The sequence below is a fragment of the Protopterus annectens genome, chromosome 3.part0, assembly GCF_019279795.1.
Source record: "Protopterus annectens isolate FY-2018-M chromosome 3.part0, PAN1.0, whole genome shotgun sequence".
In the NCBI taxonomy this organism is placed as follows: Eukaryota; Metazoa; Chordata; order Ceratodontiformes; family Protopteridae; genus Protopterus; species Protopterus annectens.
In genome coordinates, this window is record NC_056731.1 from 71,508,163 (window position 1) to 71,524,962 (window position 16,800).

Below are 16,800 nucleotides of genomic sequence, written 5' to 3' on the forward strand. Positions count from 1 at the left end.
GTTAAAGACCTGTATGTGTCAGGACTATAAGCCTTTGGGTTCTGAATATCCCTGCAGTGATGAAATATGCAGAGTGGGTCCAGAGCAGTAGGGAATAGGGAATGTGTAACATGTAGTACCGCATTTTTCCCAGCAGGAGAATGGATGCCTGTGACGTAAGTGAAGCGGTGAGGCATATGTTAATGTAGCTATGTACTATGGGTATGCATATAAATGAGTCAGAACACCAAACGTATAGTGGTTACAGCATCCGGCTAACGTGAATGCAGTCCCGGTTGAACAACGACTACAGCACATATAATGTGAAAGTGTAATGAATGCGTCTGTGATGTACAGATGGTTAAATATGTAAAGGTGAACGTGTGTTTCGCAAACGTCCGTTAACCGTATTACAGATAATTACTGGTACTGTCACAAGTAATAAAGCCCACATAAGCACAAAGACTTAGTAAACATATGTAACCCACAATAAGGATATGCATGCGCGCCTGCGCGTAACCCACAATAAGGAAATGCAAGTGCGCCTGTGCGTGTGTGATCCGCTCACAGCATAGTAAATGAATGCTGTTTCCCCCATGTTAGTTATACATGGCTCAAACCTGTTAACCTCGTAAAGTATGAAACCGGACAAAGCCATGCAAACTACCAGTACAAATAGGGACAGACACCAGATATGTGCCAGAACAAACATAGAAAGTAGATAAAATAACGGGTGTGTCAGTAGCATGGATTCTCTGAAGGGTATGCAGTCGTAACATGAACTGCTTGCCAAAAATCCCCACTGTAAGTCTCAAATGAAATGCCACGACATTGCCAGATAGACACATGTTTATTTAAAACACAGCGAAGATAAAGGGGCAAGCAGCTGTAAACTCTGCGACAATCTGTATAGTGGAAAGGTATGGTATGGATATAGATATATGTGTATACACATAATCCACAGACGTAAACCAAAGCAAGTTATGAAATGAGGATTGTACATGTATATATGTATACACAACAGACTTATGTCCCGTAGATATGACATATGTACATAAATAGGCGACGTTATATCTAATATGGGTAGACAAGCAGACATGCAGGAAAGGTGAATAAACCGCAGCATTCCAAACCAATGGCCAGAAAGTGACAGTCCAGCAAGTTCTACACTTTAAACATGCAGATAGGTGTCCATTGCAGGACTCCAAAAATTGAATCTTATGTATTGTCAACCGACATTGACGCAAAAGAAGTGACCGCAGCAAATACGAAATAGCTGTACATGCAACAGTATCAGGTGCAAGGGTGACGACACATGTGTCGATAGAATGTATGACGTACAAACTGATATCTGGAGAGTGGGGAGTGCATATAAGTGTCTCCACACTTCAGTACCACACACATTAAACATGTGTAATGGGTACTGTAGAGGGTTGTCAGGTATGGGAATCATGGGTATGCAGAAATGGGCCTAGGTGTTGTTTGGCAGGGATTTCGTAGGCCCACCCCGTGGGAGTGATGTGGGTATAGCACACGCCTATATTCTCAATAATGGGGCAAACCATCCACTGGATATTGCGGAAACCATTTTGGCAATATGTAGGGCCCTATATCAGTGTCATGTAGGCAATTATCATGGATGGACATGCGTACGACCAAGATGATCCCCATAACTGGCAAACTGTCAGAATAACACAGCTGCACTAAGGCATAGTACATGAAATACAAATAGGGACTATGTTAGATATACCCCAGACAAAGTCAGAACATCGTGAGAATATTGGCGTACCCATAAATACGGATGTTATGAGTGTTACTAATCATGTAATGGAAATGTCAGTCACTATTATCTACCGCACAGTCCGTAATGCCTTGCCAGCAATTTACCAGAAAGGCACATCACTATGACAAATGTAACAAGGTCAAACGTCAGGGCGTTTACCCATAATGTGTACAGGTTAGGGGTATGAAGGTAACCTGTCCAAAATACATGTACAGAACTAGTGATACTAGGTGGACAGATGAGAAGAAAGACATCAGGACAAATGAGAAAACATGTACAAGAACACGCATATACTCCGACAAATGTGAATGACAACGTATGCCCTGTGAATGTCAATGTGGAAGGTTAATAGACACAAAAGTAATGTGTCCCTCAGGGTGTCATGCAGTGTCACCGTAACAATGTCCAGTCCCCCAGACACGTACGTGAGCTCTGCCACTGACGGGAAGCGCAAATACCGGCGCACACATACGGTACATGATAGACCAATTAGTGTGGATAAGCAGCTGTTGGCCTGTGTGAGGAATACAACTGTCTGGGTGGGTGTGTCCTGCAATATAAATGTAATGGCATGTGGCCTGTGATGCCGCCATACAGTGTGTGTATTGGTGTCAGAAAGTTGATATTTTGTTACAGACACATACTCCGCAACTGTACAGATTTACACAGAATGTGCAGAGTTCTGCCTCATATGTTTGGTGTGTTCCACGTAACAACAGTAACATTCTGGCACTTTCATGATAACTGAAGACATGAAATAATGACAAACACGTGAGTAAGACACCGAATCTGACAGAAAAGCCATACTAATGCAAAACCTATTATTGTGTCAACTATCTACTTTTCTAAGAGCAACATGTCAATACTGCCCCTATGTGTCCCACTATCAGATAAGGCCTTGTCCAGCAACTTGCTCTAGGAGGTGGAGTGGTATGAACAGAAACAGATCCAATGTGTGAGGAAACAGCAATATCGACTGCAAGATAATGCAGAAGGTATGAAATGCGCTGCAGTAGGACGTGCAGTACTGTCCCCAGGTATGTGCTGACATGTCAAATGACACAGCAGTCTACATGAAGAACCTATAGGGCTGTCACCTTTACAAATGATGATAGTGGGACATACCCAGAGCCATGCACACAGCACAAATAGACATACACACATCAAAACTAGGCCATGATACATGAAGCCTCCGGCGTGTACGAGTACAGTGAGAGTACAGCAAGGATAGATGTCTGCCAAGATATACAACAAACGCCTGTAAGGGCGTGTAACACCACCCGTAACACAGACGTTGCATGGACAATGTTGGGAGTTGCAACATACCTCATTGGTATGTGAAAGCTATGCAAATATGCGATACATGAAACAGTCAGCTGTCCATGCAAGAGCAGAGGTATGGGCAGAAAATAGATTTTTTATATATATATATATATATATATATATATAGAGAGAGAGAGAGACAGACAGACATACACACACACACACACACACACACACACACACACACACACGTGGCAGGGCTGGTAATCGAACCTACACATGACTACCCTCTCACACAACAGCATGACGCATTTACAGAACACGCTACCGAGATTACTAAACACAGTAGACACACAGGCATTCTACTAGGTGCGTGTCAACATCCGCAAAGACAAAGACGTCAGCAGCATACATCTGTGTTGCGAAGCGTCTAAAAGCATAACCTGAGTCCCCAGGCAGACAGGAGCATGCACACACACACACACACACACACACACACACACACACACACACACACACACACACACACACACACACACACACACATCTGGCAGGCCTGGGAATCAAACTTACACCTAACTACCTTATCACACCACAGCATGACGCATTTACAGAACGCGCTACCGAGACTACTGAACACAGCACTCCCAGAGGCATACTTCTAGGTGGGTGAAATCATCCGCAAAGGCAAAGATGCCGATAGGGAATGTATGTGTTGTGAGGCATCTAAAAGCATTACTGTGTCCCCAGGCAGCTGGAAACACACACACAGACACACACACACACACTTGGAAGGGACGGGAGTTGAACACACACCTACATACTCTAACACACTACAGCATTACGCATTTACAGAACGCGCTACCAAGATTACTGAACACAGCACTCCCAGAGGCATACTTCTAGGTGGGTGACATCATCCGCAAAGGCAAAGACGCCGATAGGGAATGTATGCGTTGTGAGGCATCTAAAAGCATTACTGTGTCCCCAGGCAGCTGGAAACACATACACACACACACGCTAGGAAGGGCCGGGAGTTGAACACACACCTACCTACTCTAACACACTACAGCATTACGCATTTACAGAATGCGCTACCGAGATTACTGAACACAGAACTCCAAGAGGCATACTTCCAGGTGGGTGACATCATCCGCAAAGGCAAAGATGCCGATAGGGAATGTTTAGAGAGTGAGCGGTCTGAAAGCATATTACCGTCCCAAGGTAGACGTACACAAACACGCCAGTGCTGTCAACGGGCCAACTAAATAACTATGGAGCACAACAACACTGAATGGATATGGGATGCGCCACAGACAGTACACCCTTCAAGAGAGCAACAAGTGTGTTCAATGTAGGCATCCATTGTGACATTAAAATTGGACATCTGGTGCCTGGATGACCACCATGGCTATACAGGATATCAATGGCTATGCCCACACGCTTAGTATCACATGTCTGTTTGGAATGTACTGTGTGTCCATCTACACAATGGTGTACTGGGCATGCTCACACACTTAGCTGTTGCAAAGGGCCAACTTGCATGCACATGGAGTCTAATCACGGAAGGGCGCAGTGTGGAATGTACTGTGTGTCCATCTACACAATGGTGTACTGGGCATACTCACACATGTAGCAGTTGCAAAGGGCCATCTTGCATGCACACGGAGTCTAATCACGGAAGGGTGCAGTGTGGAATGTACTGTGTGTCCATCTACACAACGGCATACTGGGCATGCTCACACACTTAGTAGTTGCAAAGGGCCATCTTGCATGCACACGGAGTCTAATCACGGAAGGGTGCAGTGTAGAATGTACTGTGTGTCCATCTACACAACGGCGTACTGGGCATGCTCACACACTTATCAGTTGCAAAGGGCCATCTTGCAAGCACACAGAGTCTAATCACGGAAGGGCGCAGTGTGGAATGTACTGTGTGTCCATCTACACAACGGCGTACTGGGCATGCTCACACACTTAGCAGTTGCAAAGGGCCATCTTGCATGCACACGGAGTCTAATCATGGAAGGGCACAGTGTGGAATGTACTGTGTGTCCATCTACACAATGGCATACTGGGCATGCTCACACACTTAGCAGTTGCAAAGGGCCATCTTGCAAGCACACAGAGTCTAATCACGGAAGGGCGCAGTGTGGAATGTACTGTGTGTCCATCTACACAACGGCGTACTGGGCATGCTCACACAGCAGTTGCAAAGAGCCATCTTGCATGCACACGGAGTCTAATCACAGAAGGGCACAGTGTGGAATGTACTATGTGTCCATCTACACAATGGCATACTGGGCATGCTCACACACTTAGCAGTTGCAAAGGGCCATCTTGCATGCACACGGAGTCTAATCACGGAAGGGCACAGTGTGGAATGTACTGTGTGTCCATCTACACAACGGCGTACTGGGCATGCTCACACAGCTGTTGCAAAGGGCAATCTTGCATGCAGATGGAGTGTACACACAGAAGGGCACAGTAAGGTATAACTGCCCTCACGCACAGGGCGGTCACACATGCAGTGACCTGTACACACACAGCTGCTATCACAGCTGTCATGGATGCAGGTTACACATGTACACACTGCAGTGTACACTGTAGCTGTCAAGTCAGCACCATGTAGTTGGTGCAGCACTACACAGCCATACGGTCCAACAACACCATGTGACACATGACCACTGGGCTGTACAGTGGTGCACACCAGCTGTGCAGAGTACACATGTACCAATAGGGATCCAACAGGTGTTATGAATTGCAATGATACCAGTATACATGAACAGGTCGGCTCAAGACATACCATGACCCTTACACAGCTGTGACACCTGACTGTTGCTGTACACCAATGAACACACATCTGGGTATGTCATACATGTGATTGTGTGGATGTGTGCATGGACTGCATACACAACACATACATACATGGCCTTTGATGTACCTCGTGCATAACACTGGCCTAATCATTGCTACACACGCAAATTGAATGTGGGCCCATGTCTGTTGAATGCTCACACTACAGGGGGTAGCAGTGTTGACCAGGACACATACCCTTGTACTGGTCGACTGTGACACCCGTGATATCATACCGCAGTCCATGTGTTATGTATGTCAACACACATGTCCAACAATAGCAATGCATGCAAACATGGCAACAGGAGACACATGTGACATCTGTACTGTGCATGCAGCAAACATGCATGTGCAGTGGCCGATGTCCGTAACATAGTTGCACCTACCTACGACATGCAGACGCAATGCAGACCCATCATTGACATCTGTATACAGTGACATACAAACAGCACGTGTGGAGGGATGTGTGTACATAACGTGGTGAACCACCTGTCTAGATGTATGTGTGCAGGGTTGGCTCACAGTTGTGTCACACACCATCCTATCATGCCATGTGCTAACTGTATGCTATGTCACTGTTACTTGATGGTGCTGACATAATGCATACACAGCGGTCAGGTGTTAACAACTATATGTCATATGGCACCTGTAACACCTACAACCTCTCGTGTGTATATAGCAGCACATTTGCCAGATATAGCATTGGTACACATAATGCAATCAATACCGCTGCATGTCCATCAAACGTGTCATCATATGGCTGGTGTATCATTCCCAGCACTGCCATGTGTGTCTGAATGTGTGACCAGGGATGCCACATATCGCGGGGAATATGTCCCAGTTGCTACACATCCCTGTACACCATTGTAGAGAAGTATACATACGTCAGTGTGGGAAGCATGACGTTCGCCGGTGAGGTGCATCACACACATCGGCTGTCCGTATACACATGTGTGGTCACCACAGTGTGTGTGTGTCTGTATGTATGTCTGGTGCTTGGTGTGAGTGTGTATGCTAATATACGGTGGGAAATTATCACTGGCCCCACGTGTTGACTAACCCGTAATGGTGATGCATTGCACAGCCCTGTTGATGCCATAGGTCCCAACCATACTGGCTACCTGTGCATGCCCCTTCTCTGTGACACATCGTGTGGGTGCATAGTACTATGAGGGTGATGACCACAAAGGCAAGGGTCCCCAGCTGCACACTATGGGGTGTGCATTATAGTGGTGTACACTCCGTGACTGCGGCCATGTTCACGCACTGTTACAGGGTCCTACTGCTGCACAGTGTGGCCTCCAGCTACCAAGTGACACCTCACATCATCATTGGCCAGGCCACTGTGTACAACCCCTGCACCATGTCACCATACCTGTAATGTGTCCTGCTTGTCCAGTGTAGCCTGTGGCACCGACCACATGCATCAGGTGCAGTATATGTGCGGACATCTGTGTCATGTTTGTGTGTCCAACAGTCAAGATGAAGGTACATGTAGCATGCTGATATTGCCAGACGTGCCTGTGTGTACTCCACAGTTACACGTGGGGGACTGCAAACACTGCTACCTGTAGGCACATGCAAGTACACCATAAGAGGGAACCAGGGTATCACAACCAACATGGTGCTACAGATGTAACCGAGACACATACCGTGAACACCTCACAATGCATGCTGCACCTGCACTACATGGTGTGACCGGTGCATGTCGACAGTACACAACCTATGCCACATACACAACTCAGTATTCACACACAACCACTGCAACATACACAGGTATTACATACACCTCTCACTATGCTGTTCACCCTGTGCATCAGAATATTTGTGCATAACCCTGCACCGATGGTGTGGATGGCAGGGATGTGGCACAGGCTTCATTATATGCACAGGGTGATATGTTTGCCAGGGGCATAGGCTGCACACAACCACTGCAACATACACATCCCTCACTATGCATACACAGGTATTACATACACCTCCCACTATGCTGTTCACCCTGTGCATCAGAATATATGTGCATAACCCTGCACCAATGGTGTGGATGACAGGGATGCGGCACAGGCTTCATCATATGCGCAAGGTGATATGTTTGCCAGGGGCATAGGCTGCACCAATGGATAACATCATGTGTGTGTGTAAGGGCCAGTGAGTTGACTGGACATGTCTGTGCAGAATGCATGTGGATGTTGTGGAGCCCTACAGTTGTGTTTGCTGTGTGCGTGTATGTGTGTACACAGTTCTGCCATTTGTGATGCCTACACGAGGTATAATTGACAGCCCCAGATTGTACAGTGCAGGTTGTACAGCTCACTGTGTCCGTCCACGGCCACGTGATCTGTGCCTGCCTGGGGATGCACGGGCACTACCAGGTGGAGGTACAGAGTGGCTACTGTCCGATGACACATGTTTGCTGGAAACGTGTCCCCGCTGTGACCATCCAGGGCCACGTCCACGTGGCCTGCTGTGTCCTGGTGTTGACAGCGCAGCAGCAGCTGCACTGCTACTGCTACCGGCACTATGGGAGTGGGCATGTGAGGTGGCACGCTCACGTCGACCTACACTAGGTGGTGTTGCTGGCCTACGTCCACGTGGTCTATGCCTCACTCCTACCAGGTGTTCCTGCACAGACAGCTCCCGCTCGTGGATTGCCATGCCTCGGTCAAGGATTCCGGCCATTTCACCTAGTCGCCTTTCCAGAACATTAGCAATCTGCTGTTGAGCATTTGCCAATGCCTGGATGTTGTCATTTAGGGTATGGATAGCAGCCCTCTGCAGCCTCTGCCCTTCTCTGTTCTGCCGTTCAGCATGTGCCTGTGCCGCCATTACAGTCTGGAACATGTGTCTAGTGATACCAGCTGCTGCGCTCTGTCCTGCAGGTGCATGTCTGCCAGAGGTCCTCCTACGAGCAGCACCGGACACATGCCTGTGTGGCACATCTGCAGTCATTACACTGACACTATGGTGTGTAGACACACCTTCTGTAGCCACCACACGTTCCTGTTCCACGCCAACAGACGCTGACTGTCCTTCCACTATGGCCACCGGTGATGCGGTATGTGTTGGCAGCATAACTGTGTGCGGGGAAGAGGGGGACATAGCTGGGATGGTAACCATTGGCACAGATTCAGCCGCTGACAACCCTGCCTGTACCTCATGCACATGTTCATCACCGCTAGTATCTGTGGGGACACTAACATCAGATGGACCGCAGGAGGGTAATGCACCTACATCACCTGTGAATGCAAAGAAACACTGTAAAGTACAATAGGCACAGACACACACACACACACACACACAGACACACACACAGGCACAGACACACACAGACACACAGACACACCATGCATGTGATTTGTAAGATGGCATGCAGCATGCCTGCGATAGAGCAGAGGGCATGCAGCTCAGACATTAATAGTGTTAGTAAGCATACCTTCCTGGGGTGCACACTGCAGCAAGCAGGTGTCATATCAGTAGGCATGCTGTTCACACAATCATGGTAGTATGCATGCATCCCTGTGATACACCATGTGGCCCAGAACAGGATAACAGTACACATGGCTGACGTGACCTTGACATGTAATTTGCTGACATGTGCATTAACATGCATACATGTTTGACACAATGGTGTCCTGACACATGTACAGCATCATAATGGGCTTCACATTGCAGTATTGTGTGTATGCCCTGCAGATAGAATGCATGTTTAGCAAATGTGCATGAGCACAGGAGGGTAGTGTGAGCCATCTATATTGCTATACAATGTGAAGTACAGACACTGTGCCATTGCATGGCAACATGAGGCATGTATGTTGCTGTAGAATGCATAATATGTACACATTGCATAGCCATAACTGCAACACAGTCATGATGTTTGACAGATCGTATATGGTAGACTTCAGTGACACCTCCAGTAGCTGTGCACAGGCTTTTAGGTTGTCCACTGTACCACATCAACTGTATAATCGGTCAACTAAGGCTATAATTGGACCATGTGTGGACAATGTGCAACAGGGTGTATACACATCCCATATACTGTGTGGCTACATGTCTCTGGCCATCCCCCATGGCCATGGTGGCCAATTGTGTGTGATGGGCATCTTCTCCACATGTCTGTGTGGTCCCATATGACATACACCCATACATGTCAGATATGTCACATTCCACAGGTCTATGCAGACAATGGGTTGTATGTTTGGTATGTGAGATATAGGTCATGTGATAGTGTGACAATATTGCAGACAGAACACTACATGTCTGGGACATGTCAGGTGGCACATCACAATGTGTGCACTCGATGCAGGGGCATATGACGCAATGGTGACACTTGTGGGCTGCCCATATCACAGCTCACTGTGTGGTACTGTGTGCGTACTACACATGTTGTTCCAATGCATACTACATATGCCTCCATTGTAGAACACCTCCACCATTGTATGCACAGCTGACCACACATGTCGCAATGACAAGTACTGTGGTTTCAAGTCTGTGTATCATTATGTGTGAATATATTTCACATGGGTGGCGTGTGTGAATGCACGCTGGTGCGACCTGCATATTGTGACTGGAACAAACTTCAGGTGTGCAAGTGTTAACTGGCCACATGGCAAATAGATCTACACTGTAACATGCCTGATACTGATGACAGTCTCACCTGCAACAGACCCATGTCTGTGCGGCACGCTAGAGGTACCTGTATAGGGGTGACATACCAGTATGAACATTATCCATGACTGTATGACAGCCACAGGCTGCACTGTGCATGTGCACACATTCACCTGTGTAATAGCCCATAGTATGCACATGTGTGCATACACAACGTAGCATACTGTAGTATGCAGCATGTGTGTCCACATACCTGGCATATGTTGTTACTTTACATTATGTACAGTGACACATGCAACTACATGGGATATAATAGCCATATGTGCATTACTGACTTACCAGGCAACTCCAGGCTTATTGGTTGGGAGACACCCACCTCCACGATGGCAGCTAGTGTTTATGGATGCTGTTCCCTGGGTGTCCCCAGACTGGCCAGTAGCTCCTCGGTGTGTGTGAGTGGGGGCTGGGTTGGTGGCCCACCACCTGTTCCACCTTGTTCCCTGGCGATTGCAGTGGCACATTGTTTTGCATGTCGTATCAGGTCCGTGCAGTGTCTGCGCACCTGCTGGTAGGTGTGGTTATGGCCACCCACATCGTTCACCCTCCTGCATAGATCCTGCCACAGGTCATCCTGCTGCTGGGCATGCTGTGGCACATGGCTGAACAACAAGTCATAGTTGTCATGGAGCTGTGGGATGAGGACATCATCCTCCTGGTGGGTGTATGCTGGGAGGCGTGTACGGGGCATTATCTGTAAAACATAATGATGGTGACAGGTCACAGTTTCAGAGATGTACAGACATACTGCTGCACATACATTTCTATGACATCTACTGCATCTGCACAGTTATCTTTGCAAAGCACCATGACACTGACATGACTGACGTGTTTGTGTCACACATGTCACACCCATTATGCATTGGATATCATCACCATATATGTGTGTCACCTCATTACAGTGTTCATACTCCATGTAAATGCTGTCTTGCTGTGGACATGTCTATTTGCCTGCACTTGTGTTCTTACCTATCTGCACATGCCTCGATGTGTCAACGGTACTACTGTTGACCTGGATGCTGTGTATATGTCACATATCAACACAGACACAGCTGGAATGGACTTGATCAGTGACAATGCACACATATGCATGGACACCTGTACATGCATGTGTTTTGCCATATATATCTACACAGCACTGTACAACTGTTCAACATCCTGACATGGATCGCCTGTATTACACATGTGATAGACATAGGACAATGGATAGTCAGACGACATTCACAGGGATGGTCATCAACCATAGCATGTGTGGGCACAGTTTCCACGCTGTTACAGACAGCCATTGTGCCACCGCAAGCTGCATCAGTGCCACATTACTGATCCAGTCCGTTGATAGTACATCTACCATGCGGCCATCACACCATGTATGACTGGGATGACATCTGCAGCTTTGATGGACAGGGTTGCATGGTATGGTGGGAGTATGTCACATATATGGCACAAGGATCTGTCCAGCCTGTGGCGATCCTATTTTTAGGACTGTGGCTGTCCATGACATATGTCATTTAGATCAGGATATGGACATGTAGCGTGTCCATCATCATGGTGTAGCAAATGTCCTTCTGCAAGGTAGACGGCATGCTGCATAGTGGAGGTGTAGATTGTGAAGGCTGTTATCACACATCCATGCATAGCCATTACCCCTTACAGGTGGTATGTGATCCAATATTAGTCACCACAGTGCTGTATATGCCTGGCCATTGATCTCCGTGCTCATGGATGGCACCCTGACATGACATGGGTACCTCAGATGACTACCTAAGGGGCCTGGAGACGTCACCATGCCGGGGGTGCACTGCACAGCACCATCCCTTACACAGTGTCCATAATGTTGACCACAGCCTAGGTAGCAGTTTATGGGTACAGGGATGTTTACCTAGCGGTGACACTGCTGGTATCATCCATCAGACTGTGCACATATGTCACACACCTCACACACACAGCCCATTCTGTATGTTGTTCACAACACTGACACAGCTAAACTGATAGGTCATGGCCATTCACAGCCTTACATACACAGATGCCTAACATTTGTGTGTGTGGTATGGGCTACAATGAGGGTGGGGTACAACACATTAACCCTGTTCTACTGTATCTGGCACAGATGTGCTGTGCACATGTCACTCTTGCACCTTTTGTAGTTGTGGGTCTGTCAACAGGCCACTGGTGGAACACACCTGTGACATGCAAAGGTATCTGTAATCAAATATCCGTGCTATCTTGTACATCTGTACTGCTAACATCTACAGTGCTAATGGTTCATGGACATGCACACCATACTCAGCAGGGTTATAGTGCGGTGCCACCCTAAATGACTGTCATCACCACTTGTGGGTTGATATTATCCAACACCCTATCTGTATTGTATGGTCATGCTAGGCACTTGTTCAGAACATGTGAGCATGTCATGAGCTAATGATTACTATAGCATCCATTCCACACCATTTCCCACAGGTACACTGGCTGTCCTACACTTCCCAGCTTGCTTAAGGTACAACAGATGTTGTACACACGTAACGCACATATCCTGTGGGACATGGTTGTATATGCAGGCATGTCCAACTGTCACGTCCCAATGCTACTGCCTGTCTATATGAGGGATATGTTGTACATGTGGCAATAGAGCAATTGTCTCATGTACACATTCAATGCTCACTTCCCAACATACGGCACTACAGCCTGTGGGGGATGCATGTCTGCAGCCATGCTGGGCCCATAGCTCTCAGGTGTACCTCATTATGGGGAACGTACCTCTTTTGGGGTTCTAAAAGGTGCATGTTCCTCAAGGTTCCACATTGGAAGGGTCTGTCACACATTCATTGTTGTACATAGTTTACCTGCTAGCCATGGCTAGATAGATGAGAATCATAGTAATTCATTGGAATATCTGTTTTATACGTAAGACCAGCCTATTTTAGCCATCATATGTCCTTCCTAGTTGACGTTGTTAGTAAGCCGGTTGCAAGTGTTCCACGTTTCGCCCATTTGTCACACTGTATGAGGGCTAATGTTCCTCATTTTGGGGACAGGAGGCTGACAGCTATGGCTGGGGGTAATGCTGTCGCCAACCCTGACTGCACCTGACAGTCATTTGGAGATGTGTAACATTTGCAACACACCCCACCCATCACATAGTCTCACATAATCTACACCACTGGCCACACCTACGAAGACAACCTGTGCAGTATGTCTCCATACCTACTGTAGGCACCAGAGGTAGCCCTCATCATGGAAGACAACATCACCAGCTTATAGCCCATAGACTCATGTGTGGCCACCACATACAGCCAATAGTGTGTTATAACATTCACAACACACCAGTCATGGCTGACTCTGTAGGGTGTCACACTGCAGTTCCACACAGCAGGCTACACAAGGCGTTAGTCACTTACATCTTGCTGTCGGGTAACTGCTTCTGCAACATAACCTATGCACCCATGCCACACCTCACTAGGTACGATATGTCTGTCATTCGCCATGTTAGTGTGACTGGCCTGTGATGCCACTTCACAGACTACGTGTGCAGGGACATGCAATAGCTCACCAGTCTTATAGCCCTGAGGGTGTGGGCCTAGCCCTGAGGAGCATTTTGCATTCGTCCAGACACGATACCACTGTACAATGACCGACTGTGTCACTTCAACAGTTGCCTATGCTCCTATTGTCATTCCACAGGCATGTGGCATCTGTCCGCTATGACTGTCCTGGTCAAACACAATGCTGTGGCACAGATGACTTGCACCAGTCAGCCCTGAGAGTACAGCTCACATGCTAGGCTCTTGCTGCTGCTATACTGCCTGTCCTGCACAGTTTCCAATAACTGTCACCGGCAGGGCGGTAACTGGCATGCGCGACATGGGGTCATGTGACACATTGCTTGCATCTTCCCCTGTGACGCACGCAGGCAAGGCACACCTTATAATGCACCACTCCAACATCTCTGCAGTGACTGGAACCTGCCTGTAGGCTCTGCAGAGCACACCTGCAATGACAGGTTATAGACTGACCATACCTTCCAGGCACATACCTTGACCGGCACACCCACAGCTGAAGGGTTCCCATATCCCACTATGTTTTGCACACATCCTGGCAAGTTGCTTAGCACAATGCATCAGAGGTGCTCCACGTGCAACTAACTGTGTCCAGGACCGCTATATACATTGTAACAAGCGACAGAGTCAACATCATACCCCATGGGTAACATACCTTCTACTGTGGTATAGTGGACAGTGGGTCTCAGCTACTACTGATGTGTGACTGACACTACCCCACACTTCACTGGGATAGCCACTCATGTACCAACACATCCATGAGTCATACCCTCCACTCTGCTGGATCAACACATACACACCACCTCCAAGACCTACATTACCCTTGGCATGAACACTACCACCATGTGACTGGTGTTACACACCTGGGGTTATCCCCTCATTGGTGGATTCCAAACATATGCTAATCTACCTTGTTAGCCACATCCCGGAAACACACCCATCACAGCATACACAGTACATGTGTACTACTACACCTACTACAGGCGTCTGCTGACAGCGGTTGTTAACATCATGACACCCATGCAGATGGACAATGCACATACAAATGCTGACACATACCCCAGTGCACTTAATTAGCATGTACACAACTGCATGGATCATGCTATTCCACACAGAGCCATGATGGTACACACCAGATAACAGACGCCACTCTGGTGGTCATGTTCCATGGACATATGATGTACAACAACAGGTGTAGGCTGTTGCACAGTGGTGTACATTCCCATGTGTGGGGTGGCTCACTGGTCAGCCATGGTGGGGCCACAGGGTCCCTCATCACATACTCCAAGACTAGCTACGTAAACATGACTGCCACACATTCTGGGGTGTACCACCAGGCATTATGGTGGTATGTCAGTATTCAATGGCAACACCCACATCTGCTGTCACATACAACAGTCACTCAGGAACATTGCAGACCCAGGTATTGTTGGCAACATGCTGGAGGATGGATTCAATGCTGACAGTACACCCTCTCACTCACTACAGGGCCGCAATCCATACATGAACATTGTGGTGTCCCTGTGGTCACACCTACACAGTACTGACCTACACTGTATGTATCCTGGGACACTGGCCCCATGTCACCTTCCAACGTCCCAGGCTGTGATGTCCACCAACCTCTGAATTACTTGTCTCCCCACTAGGCCACCATATTCAGTAATAGCCTTGTTTCAGACATTGTAGACCCTGAATGGCACACAGCAGCATTTATCACACTACACACAGGTGGCACCGCATTGCACGAGTGGGACTATAGTCCTACACACCTGACTGGACTGTTCTGCGTGGCTATGGGGCACATCGTCAAGGACGTAATTCTCAGAGACATTGTTGGTCTCCCATCCTCTGCTGCCACCCGGGTTGGGCTTGTTAAGGCCAGAGCATGGCCCCTACACATGGTGGACTCCTTTCATACAGTTACCAGGGCAGTTGCTGATGGTACGGGAGTCCACACATCCTACATTGTCCTCTCATTGCCTTTCAGCACCATTCCCCATTCTGGTATTGACAACATACACATCTACCTGCACATCGTACCCTGTGTCTCAGGATGTTATGCTATGTGGCTCATGGACAGGACACACAGTGAGGCCAGCACCTACTACATGTCAGGTACTTTGGCATACCACAGTCCTCAGTCATAGGGCCCCTCATGTTAAGTATATGCTTCCCTGCAGAACAGGCTGGCACAGGGGACTTTCCCTGCCTAGCTTTAGAACCCCTACATACCAAGAGCCATGATTGCTCCACCAGCTGATACTGACTCCAACCATATGGGTGTCGCTGTGACAGATACATAATATGACTATTATGGCATCAAGCTGCATGACACAAGGTGCATGCACATCACCTTTGCATTACACCATTCACCCACTGACTATCACATGGATGGTAGTCCCCTACATACATATCACATTGTACATGTTTGCAGTACACACATATGTCGCACCCACTCCTGTGGTTACCGTATTGCCACTGTCGCGTGGATATCCTCCTACGTGTCCACACCTGTCTGTACTGGGTGTGTAACTGGTACATAGGCACCCATTGTACCTCTGAACTCAAGACATCTACACACATTCAAGGGTACACGACCCCATTTAGGGTGTACCTTACACAATAGCTACAGCTTTACATGTCACAACATTAACACGCCATGACATTTACTGAGCTCCGACAGTTTAAATATGCGGCTGCACT